This window comes from Marmota flaviventris, chromosome 10 (assembly GCF_047511675.1).
Source record: "Marmota flaviventris isolate mMarFla1 chromosome 10, mMarFla1.hap1, whole genome shotgun sequence".
Classification (NCBI taxonomy): Eukaryota; Metazoa; Chordata; class Mammalia; order Rodentia; family Sciuridae; genus Marmota; species Marmota flaviventris.
This window is the reverse complement of record NC_092507.1, coordinates 97,151,648-97,162,871: the sequence shown is the minus strand read 5'-3', so window position 1 is coordinate 97,162,871 and position 11,224 is coordinate 97,151,648.

Sequence of the window (11,224 nt, the reverse complement as noted above, 5' to 3'; positions counted from 1 at the left end):
TGGCTAAGTGTAGGGTTATTGCTTAGTTTATATTAAGGGTTAGGGTTATGTCTATGGCTTGGTTTGGTTTTAGGGAGAGGGTTATGCTGGTTTTAGGATTAGCCTTAGGGTTAGGGCTACAGTTAGGTTTAGGTTTAGACTAAGAGTTAGGGTTAGATTTAGAGGTAGGGTTAGATCTACGATTGCTGCTAGGGCTATGAATAGGGCTAGGTCTAGACCTATGGTTTGGGCTAGGATCAGGGTTCCAGTAAAGCATAGGATTAGAACTAGCGTTATGACTAAAGTGATAGTTAGAGTTAGTGTTTGAGCTAGGGTTAGGGTTAAGGTTAGGGATAGGGCTAAATTAGGTCTAAGACTAGGGCTAGGGTTAGTGTTATGGTTAGGCCTAGAGTTATGGTTAGGGTTACAATTAAAGCTATGTTTAGAGATAGGATAAGGGCTAGGGTTTGTGTTAGGGTTAGGGCTAGTATCATGGCTAAGGCTAATTTCAGGTGTAGGGTTATGCTTACGGATAGTTTTAGGGTTAGTTTGATGGCTAGGTCTAGTGTAATGGTTAGGTATATGGTAAGAGTGAGGTTTAGAGCTAGGGAAATTATTAGAGTCAGTGTCAGTGTTAGGGTTTGATTTAGGTTTGAGTTTAGGTTTAAGGCTCAAATGAGCATTAGGGTTAGGGTTAGGGTGATGATTGGATTAGGTCTAGGGTTCAGGGTAGGTTTAGGGTAATTGATAAGTTTGGGGATAGTGATAGGTTTAGGGTTAGTCCTAAAGTTAGCATTAGTGTAAGGTTTATATTTAGGGTAATGATACAGTTAGACTTAAGTTTAGGGCTAGGGTTATGGTTGGGATTAGGTCTTGATTTAGGGTTAGGGTGAGAGTTGGAACTAGGGTTTGGTTAAGGTTATGTTTAGTTTAAGGGTTAGGTTCTGAATTATGGTTAGGGCTAGGCTGAGAGTTAGGTTCAAGGTTAGGTCTAGGGACATGATTACTGTAGGTTTTGTGTTAGGGTTAGGGTTAGGATTAGACCTAGCATTAGTGGTAGGTCAGTAAAAGGGTCACGGTTAGTGTTAGGGTATTGGATAGGGTTAGATCTAGAATGAGGGCAAGGGTAAGGGCTATTAAAATGGTTAGTGTTTTGGTTAGCCTAAGGATTAGGGATAGGTCTAGCGTTGCCTTTAGGTTTAGGGTTTTGCTTAGGCAAAGGGATTTGTTTAGTTCTAGGGTTAGGGCTATGGTTATGGTTAGAGTTAGGGTTAAGGCTAGGGTTAGGTCTCGGATTAGGCCCAGTTCTTGTGTTACGTTAAGGCTAGGGTTAGTGCAATGGCTAATGTAAGAACTAGGGTTACAATTAGGTTTAATTTTAGTGTTAGGGTATGGGTTAGGTTTAGTGTTAGGGTTAGGTTTAAAGTTAGGGTGATATTTATAGCTAGGGTTCGCGTTAGGATAGGAATCAGTGTCAGGCTTAGTTTAGTGTTAGAGTTAGAACTCGAATTAGGGCTAGGGTACTGATAGAGTTCAGTTTAATGTGAGGGCAGTGTTTAGAGCTTGGGTGAGTGTTAAGATATGAATCAGGGTCAGGGTTGATTTTAAAGATAGGGTTAGGATTCGAACAAGGGCTAGGGTTAGTTCTAGTTGTTGTGTTAGGGTTTGGTTTAAGTTAAGGTTTAGTGTTAGGGCTTATGCTCCGTTTTGTTTTAGTCCAAGGTTAGGGTTAGGGCTAGTGTTAGTGTTAGGCTTAGGTTTGTGTTAGGTTAAATTTGGAATTAGGGTTAGATCTAGGTTTAGGGCTAGAACTAAGGATAGAGCAAGGGTTATGGCTAGGTTTAGGGTTATAGTAAGGGATAGAGTTATTATTAGGGATAGAGATAGGGCTAGGGTGAGTTAGTCTTAGGGCTAGGGTTACAGTTAGGATTAGAGATAGGGCTAGATTAGGGCTAGGTTTAGTGTTTAGGTTAAACCTAGGGTTTAGGGTTAGTGTTAGGTTTAGGGTTATGGTAAGGGTTAGGGGTTAGAATTAGAGTTTAGAGTTTAGGCTTAGAGTTAGGGCAAATTTTGGGGTAAGGAATGGCTTTATGCCTAGGTTTAGAGGTAGAGTGAGGGTTATAATTTGGGTTAGACCTGTGGTTAGGGTTTGGGTTATGATTAAGGCTAGGTTTATGGCTAGGATGAGGGCTAGGGTTTTTTTCTAGGGTTAGGGCTAGGGTTAGTGCTAGGGCTAATTTCAGGTTCAGAATTATGGTTAAAGATAGTTTTAGGATTAGGATAATCGGTATGTCTAGTGTAAGGGTTCGGTTTATGGTTAGGGTCAGGTTTAGAGCTAGGGGTATTTGTAGGGTCAAGTTCTGGGGTAGGGTTTGTGATAGGTTAAGGTTTAAAGTTAGAGTTCTAATTAGCATTAGGGTTATGGTTATGATTATGGTAATTGATAGATTTAGAAATCAGTTTAGGTCTAGGGTTATTGTTATGATTAGGGCTAGGTTTGGGGTTAAGTTAGTTCTAGGGTTAGAGTTATGGCTAATGTAAGTACCAGGGTTATGATTATGGTTAATTTTTGTGTTTCAGGCCTAGGTTTACTGTTAGGTTTAAGGTTAGGGTTAGGGTGATTTTTAGACCTCGGATTAGTGTTATGATCAGAGCAAAGGTCAGGGTTAGTTTTAGGGTTTGGCTTAAAACGTGAATTAGTGCTGGGTTTAGGGATAGGTTTAGTGTTAGGGCTTGATTTAAGTTAAGGTTTAGGGTAGAGCTTTGACTCAGTTTGGTTTTAGGGCTAGAGTTAGTTTTAGTGAAATTTTAGGATTAGTGTTAGTGTTAGGCTTAGGCTTCGGTTAAGGGTTAAATTTAGAGTTAGTTTTTTTTTTTTTTTTTTTTTTTTTTTAGGTTAGTGCTAGGGCTGAGGATAGGGCAAGGGTTAGGACTAGGATTTGGGATAGGGTTAGTATTATACAAAGAGATAAAATTAGAATGAGTGATAGGGCCAATGTGAGAGTTAGAGTTATTCTCAGGGCTAGGGTTAGGGTTAGGTTTAGGGATAGGGCTAAATTACGGCTAGGGTTAGTGTTAGGGCTAGGGATAGAACTAGTTTTAGAATTAGCATCAGGTTTAGGGTTTATTTTAGGCTTAGGCATCAAGTTAGGTTTAGATTTAAAGTTAGATTCTGATCTAGTGTTAATGCTAGGAATTTGGATAAGGCAATTGTGAATAAAAAGGTTTAGGGTTAGATTTAGGGTTACGTTTAGGGTAAAGGATGTGGTTTTGGATAGATTTAAGGATAGGGCAAGGGTTAGTATTAGGGTTAGGGCTTAGTATTAGGATATGAGTCAGGGTCAGATTAGTTTTAAGGTGAGGCTTGAGACTCGAATTAGGGCTAGGTCTAGGTCTAGGTCTAGGTGTAGTGTTAGTGTTTGGTTTAAGTGTTAGGGTTATGATTAAGGCTAGGTTTATGGCTAGGATGAGGTATAGGTTTTGTGTTAGGTTTAGGGATAGTATTAGGGCTAGGGCTAATATCAGGTCTAGGGTTATATTTAGGGCTACATTTGGTGTTAGGTTTAAGGCTTGGTCCAGTGTAAGGATTAAGTTTATGGTAAGATTCAGGTTTATATCTAGGGTTATTTTTAGGGTCAAGGTCAGGGTTAGGGTTTGGGTTAGGTTAGAGTTTAGTCTTAGGGAAATGACATGGTTAGTTTTAGGGTTTAGGTTTGGTTTAGTGTAATGGATAGGGGTAGGGTTAGGCCTAGGGTTAGCTTAAGGTTTAGGGTTTTCATTAGGGTAATGAATAGGTTTAGACCTAAGATTAGGGCTAGGGTTATGTATAGGCTTAGGGCTAGTTTTGGGTTAGGGTTAAGTTTAGTGTTAAAGCTAGGTTTAGGACTCAGATTAAGGCTAGGTTTTGGTTTAGGTTATGACTACAGTTAAGGCTACGGCTAACGTATGAATTAGGGTTATGATTAGAGCTATTTATAGGGTTAGAGTTAGAGCTAGGTTTAGTGTTAGGTTGAGGTATATGGTGATGATGATGTTTAGTGCCATGATTAGTATTAGGGTCAGGGTCAGGTTCAGGGTTAGTTTTTGGGTTAGGGTTAGAACTAGAATTAGGGATATGGTTAGAACTAGGTGTATGGTTAGGTTTTGGTTTAGGTTAAGGATTAGGGTTATGGCTATGACTTGGTTTAGGTTTCAGGCTAAAGCTAGGATTAGAACTAGTTTTATGATTAGCATTATCATTAAGGCTAGTGTTAAGTTTAGGTTTAGCCTTAGGGTTATTGTGAGTTTTATAGTTAGGGTTAGAGCTAGGGTTATGTCCAGGGCTAAGAATCGGGCTAAGAATACACCAAGGGTTAGGACTAGGATTAGGGTTCTAGTAAGGGATAGAATTAGAAAAAAGGGTTAGGGTGAGAGTTAAAGTTAGTCTTTGGGCTAGAGTTAGGGTGAGGTTTAGGGATACAGCTAAATTAGGGCTAAGATTAAGGCTAGGGTTAGTGTTAGGGTTAGGCCTAGGGTTTGGGTTAGGGATAAAATTAAGGCTATGTTTAGGGCTAGGATAAGGGCTAAGATTTGTGTTAGGGTTAGGGCTAGGTTTAAGGCTAGGGTTGATATCATGTCTAGGGTTAAGGTTAGGAATAGTTTTATGGTTAGGTTTATGGCTAGGTCTAGTGTAAGTGTTAGGTAGGGTAAGAGTCAGGTTTATAGCTAGGGGAATTATTAGATTCACAGTCATTGTTAGGTTTTGGTTTAGTTTAAAGTTCAGGTTAGGGCTCGAATTAGCATTAGGATTACGGTTAGCATAATGGTTGGTTTAGGTTTAGGGTTCAGGGTATCTTTAGGGTAATTGATAGGTTTGGGGCATGCGATAAGGTTAGGATTAAGCCAAGGGTTAGCATTATGGTAAGGTTATTTTTAGGGTAATAGATACAGTTAGAGTTAAGTTTAGGATTAGGGTTATGGTTAGGATTAGGTCTTGTGTTAGGGTTAAGATGAGGGTTAGAACTAGGATTAGGTTTAGGGTTATGTTTAGTGTGAGTGTTAGGTCCTGATCTATGATTACAGCAAGGCTGAGAGTAAGGTTCAGAGTTAGGTGTATGCATAGGATTATAATAAATTGTGGGTTAGGGTTGGGGTTAGGGTTAGACCTAGGTTTAATGTTAGGGTCAGAATAAGGGTCAGGGTTAGGGTTAAGTTTTGGGGTAGTGTTAGATCTGAAATGAAGGCTAGGTTTAGGACTATTAATAGGGTTAGGGTTTTGGTTAGTCTAAGGACTAGGGATAGGTCTAGGGTTACTCTTAGATTGAGGTTTTCACTTAGGGTAAGAGATTGATTTAGATCTAGGGTTAGGGCTATGTTGAGGGTTAGAATTAGAGTTAAACCTAGGTTTAGGGCTCAGTTTAGGAGTAGTTTTTGTGTTAGCGTTAGGGCTAGGATTAGGGTAATGACTAATGTAAGAACTAACTAGGGTTAGTTTTAGGGTTAGCATTAGGGGTAGGTTCAGTTGTAGGGTTAGATTTTAGGTTAGGGTAATATTTATAGCTATGATTCTTGTTAAAGTAGGAGTCACGGTCAGGGTTAGTTTTATGGTTAGCATTAAGGCTCTAATTGGGGCCATTGTTAATGTTAGTGTTCAGTTTGAGTTTAGGGCAGTGTTTAGAGCTAGGTTGAGTGTTAGGATATAAGTCAGGGTCAGATTATTTTTAAGGTGAGGCTTGAGACTCGAATTAGGGCTAGGTCTAGGTGTAGTGTTAGTGTTTGGTTTAAGTTAAAGTTTTAGGGTTAGGCTATTGTTCAGTTTTGGTACACTGCTAGGATTAGAGTTAGTGCTAGATGTATGATTAGCATTAGTGTTAGGGCTAGTGTTAGTGTTAGGCTTAAGGTTAGATTTAGTGTTGGGGTCAGGGCTGGGACTAACTTTAGGGCAAGTGCTAGGGCTAATGTTAGGTTTACAGTAATGGATAGAGATAGAACTAGGGATTGGGATAGGGCAAGAGTTACAATTAGTCTTAGGGCTAGGGTTTGGATAGGGTTAGAGATAGAGGTAAATTAGGGCTAGGATTAGGTCTAGGTTTTGTGTTTAGCTTATGCCTAGTGTTAGGGTTAGGGTTAGGTTTAAATTTAGTGTAAGGGATGACATTATAGCTAGGTTAGTGTACAATGGGGGTTAGAATTGGGGTTAGGTGTAGGGCTATAGTTAAGGTTATGATTAAGACTAGGTTTAGGGCTAGGATGAGGGCTAGGAGTGTTTTTAGGGTTAGGGCTAGGATTAGGGCTGGGGCTAATTTCAGGTCCAGAATTATGGTTGAAGTTAGTTTTAGGATTAAGTTTATGGCTACGTCTAGGCTAAGGGTTAGGTGTTGGGTTACGGGTCAATTTTAGAGCTAGGTGTATTATTAGGGTCAAGGTGTGTGTTAGTGTTTGGGATAGGTTTGGATTTCAAGTTTGTGCTTAAATTAGTTTTAGGATTAGCATTAGTGTAATGATAGGGTTAGGTTTAGGATTCAGGTTAGGTTTAGGCTAATGGAAGTGGTAGGATTTGGGATAGGGTTAGGTTTATGCTTAGGGTTATCATTATGTTTAGGGTTATGGTTATGGTGATGGATAGAGTTAGAAATCAGTTTAAGGCTAGAATTATGGTTACAATTAGGGATAGTTGTAGGGTTAGGTTAGGTTTAATGCTAGGGTTAGGGCTTGGATTAGGGCTAGGTTTTGGGTTATGTTAAGACTAGGCTTAGGATTACATCTAATACTGTAATCCTAGGTTTACAATTAGGGCTAGTTTTAGGGTTTTAATGGTAGGTTTAGTGTTAGGGTTAGGTTTAGGGTTAGGGTGATGTTTAGAGCTAGAAATGTTAGGGTCAGCTTCAGGTTCAGGGTGAGTTTTAGGGTTCGGCTTCCAACTCAAATTACGGCTAGGGTTAGGTCTATGTGTATGATTTGGGTTTGGTTTAGGTTAATGGTTAGTGTTAGAGATATGTCTCGGTTATGTTTTTGGGATAGGGCTATTGTTAGGGCTCATTTTAGGATTAGTATTATGGTTTGGGCTAGTTGTAGGGGTAGGCTTAGGCTTCAGGTTAGGGCTAGATTTAGAGTTACGTTTTGCCTAAGGTTAGTGCTAGGGATAAAGATAGGACAAGGGTTAGTACTAGTGTTAGGTCTAGGGTTAGGGTTATGGTAAGGGACAGGGTTAGTACGAGTCATAGGGCTAGTGTGAGAGTTAGAAGTAGTCTTAGGGCTAGGGTTAGTTTTAGGTTTACAGCTAGGGTTATGTTAGGGCTAGGGTTAGGGCTAGTTTAAGGATTAGGCTTAGGCATTGAGTTAGGGTTAGATTTAGAGTTGGGTTTCAATCTAGGGTTGTGCTAAGGCTAAGAATAAGGTAAGGGATACCATTAGGGTTAGGGTTAGAGTTAGGGTTATGTTTAGGCTAAGGATGTGCTTATAGCTAGGTTTAGGGCAATGCGAAGTTTAGTATTAGGGTTAGAACAAGGGTTAGGGTTAGACTTATGATTAAGGCTTTGTTTAGGGCTACAATGAGGACTAGGGTTTGCTTTAGGTTTAGGGATAGTATTAGGGCTATGGCTAATGTCAGTTCTAGGGTTACAGTTAGGGATAGATTTAGTGTTAGGTTTATGGCTTTGTCCAGTGTAAGGGTTAGGTTTTTGGTTAGGGTCAGGTTTAGATCTAGGGTTATTTTTAGAATCAGGGCCATGATTAGGGTTTGGGTTAAGTTAGTGTTTAGGTGCAGGGCTCAAATTAGTGTTATATTTAGGGTTAGGGTAATGACAGGATTAGGTTTAGGATTTAGGTTTGGTTTAGTGTAATGTGTAGTATTACGGTTTGGCCTAGGGTTATCAGAAGGGTTAGGGTTATCTTTAGGGTAATGGATAGGGTTAGCCCCTAAGATTAGGTCTAGGGTTATGTATAGGATTAAAGCTAGTGTTTGGGTTAGGGTTAGGTTTAAGTTTAGGGTTAAAGCTAGGTTTAGGACTCGGATTAAGGCTAGGTTTTGGGTTAGTTTAGGCCTAGGGTTAAGGCTACTGCTAATGTATGAAGTACGTTTATTATTACAGCTAGTTGTAGGTTTTGAGTTAGGTCTAGTTCTAGTGTTAAGGTTATGTTTATGGTGATGATGAGGTTTACAGGCAGGGTTAGTGTTAGGGTCAGAGTCAGGGTCAGGGTTAGTTTTAGGTTTAGGGTTAGACTATAATTAGAGATAGGGTTAGGGCTAGGTGTAGGGTTAGGGTTAGGTTTAGGATAAACATTAAGGTTAGGTCTTTGACTCAGTTTTGTTTTAGGGCTAGGGTTAGGGTTAAAGCTAATTTAAATATTAGTCTTAGGGTTAGGGCTACTGTAGGTGTGAGATTTAGGCTTGGATTAAGGATTCAGGATAAGAGTGCAGTTATGGTTAGATTTAGTCTTATGGTTAGGGTTAAATTTAGAGTTAAGTTTAGATCTAGGTTTTGAGGTAGTGCTAAGTATAGGACTAGAGTAGGGCTACATTTAGGGCTAGGTGTATGGTGATGGTAAGGGATAGGGTTAGAAGTAGGTATAGGGCTAGTGTGAGAGAGTTAGTCTTAGGGCTATGGTTAGGGTTAGGGATAGGGCTAAATTAGGGCATAGATTATGGCTAGGGTTAGTGTTAGGGTTGGGCCTATGGTTAGGGCTAATCTTAGTGTTAGGTTTAGGATTAGGGTTAGGTTTAGGATGGGAATACGTGAGATTTAGGTTTATGTTTAGGGCTAAAGTTAGGGTTAGGGTTATGATTAAGGTGAGGTTCATGGCTAGGATGTGGGCTAAGTTTTGTATTAGGGTTAGGGCTAGATTAGAGCTAGTGCTAATGTCAGGTCTAGGATACAGTTAGGGATAGTTTTAGGGTTAGGTTTATGGCTATGTCTATTGTAAATATTAGGTTTCTTGTTAGGATCAGGTTTAGAGAAATGGGTATTATTAGAGTCAGAGTAAAGGTTAGGGTTTGGGTTAGGTTAAGGTTAAGGTTTAGGGCTCAAATTAGTCTTATGTTTAGTGATTGGGTAATGACACAGTTAGGTTTAGGGTTCAGGTTAGGTGTAAATTAATGGATAGGGTTAAGGCTACTGCTAGGATTAGGTCCCACAAAGGTTTAGCATAAGGTTTATAGTAATGTTAGGGTAATGAATAGGGTTAGAGCTTGGGTTAGGGCTAGGGTTATGGTTAGGAGTAGGTCTAGGTTTAGGCTTAGGATATAGTTTAGGCTGGGGTTATTGTTAGGGTTAGCTTTAGGCTTAAAGCTAAGGTAGGGCTTGGATTAGGCCTAGGCTTTGTGATTGGTTAGGGCTATGGCTAATGTAAGAACTAGTGTAATGATTAAGACAAGTTTTATGTTTAATGTTAGGGCTAGGTGTAATTTTAGGGTTAGTTTTAGGGTTAGGATGAAGTTTAGAACTAGGGTTAGTATTAGTGTCAGGGACAATGTTCGGGTAGGGTAATGTTTAGGGTTCAATCCAGAATTAGTACTAGTGTTAGGTCTAGAGGTAGGGTTAGAGTTTGGGCTAGGTTAACGGTTACTGTTAAGGCTAAGTCTAGTTTTTCTGTAGGTCTAGAGCTATAGTTATGGCTAGATTTAGGATTAGGTTTAGGTCTAGTTCTAGTGTTAGGATAAGGTTTAGGTATAAGGTTACCAGTAGGGCTAGTGTTAGGGTTTGGTTTATGGTTAGGTTTAGATTTAGACCTAAGATTAGTGTTAGGGTCAGAATAATGGTAAGGGATAGGGTTAGAGTTTAGTTTATGGTTAGATCTAGAATGAAGGCTAGGGTTAGGAATAAATAGTTATAGAGTTAGGTTTTGACTAGGCTAAGGATTAGTGCTAAGAATATGGTTAAAATTTGGGTGAGGGTTTGGCTTAGGGTAAGGGATAGGGTTAGAGCTAGGGTTAGGACTAGGGTTAAAGTTTGGTTTAGGGTTAAATCTCGTGTTAGGGCTTGGATTAGGGTGAGTTTTGTATTAGGGTTAGGGCTAGTGTTATGGTTATGCCTATTGTAAGAAATAGGGTTACAATTAGGGTTAGTTTTAGGGTTAAGTTTAGGGGTAGGTCTTGTTTTAAGGTTAGGTTTAAGGTTAGGGTGATGTTTAGAGCTAGTTTTAGTGTTTGGAGATGAGTATGGGTAATGGTAAGGTTTAGGGTTAGGGTTAGGTTTCAAATTAGGGATAGGGTTAGGGCTGGTGTAGAGATAGGGTTTGGTCTAGGGTAAGGGTTAGTTTTAGGGATATAGCTCAGTTTTGTTTTAGGGATAGGCCTTGGGTTAGGGCTAATTTTAGAATTAGCATTTGGGTTAGAGCTAGATTCAGGGTTAGGCTGAGGCATCAGGTTTGGGTTAGTTTTCGAGATAGGTTTCGATCTAGAGTTAATGCTAGGGCTAAGGATAGTGCAAGGGTTATGACTAGGTTTAGGACTTGGGATAGGGTTATGGTAAGGGATAGGTTTAGAAGTAGGGATAGGTTTTGTGTGAGAATTATAGTTAGTCTTAATTCTAGGGTTCGGCTTAGGGTTAGGAATAGGGGTATATTAGGGCTGGGATTTGGGCTATGTTTAATGTTAGGGTTAGGGATGGAGTTAGGGTTATGATTACGGCTAGGGCTAGAGTTAGGGTTATGGTTATGTTTTAATCTATGGTTAGGGATAGAGAGAGTGTTAGGTTTAGTGTTAGGTCTAGGTTATGGTTATGGTTAGGGTTAGGGTTAGGGATGGTTTTAGGGCTAGGGTTTTCATTAGGGTTAAGGTTAGCTTTAGAGTAATGTATTTGATTAGATGTAAGAGTAGGTTTAGCATTAAGTTTAGGTTATGGTTAAATTTATGTTTAAGAATAGGTTTAGTTTTGATTCATGGTAAGGTTTAGTGTTAAGTTTATGGCAAGGGTTAGGTTAAGGGTCAGGTCGAGGGTTAGGTTTATGATTATGGTTAGAAATAGCGTTAGCTTTAGGACTAGGGTTATTATTAGGGTTAGGGTTAGGTTTAGGCTAATGTTAGGATTAAAGCTAGGGTTAGTACTAGGTTTAAGTTAGGATTAGTGCTAGTGTTAGGTTTATGTTTACGAATAGGGCTAGGGTTATGTTTAGGCTAAGGGTTAGGCTAGGTTTAGTGTTAGTGTTATTGTCAGTTTTCAAGTTAGAGTTTGGTTTAGGGTGAAAGCCAGAATTAGGACTAGGGTTAGGTCTAGGGATAGGGTAAGTGTTTGCTTTAGGTTAAGGATTATGTTAGCGCTAGAGCTCA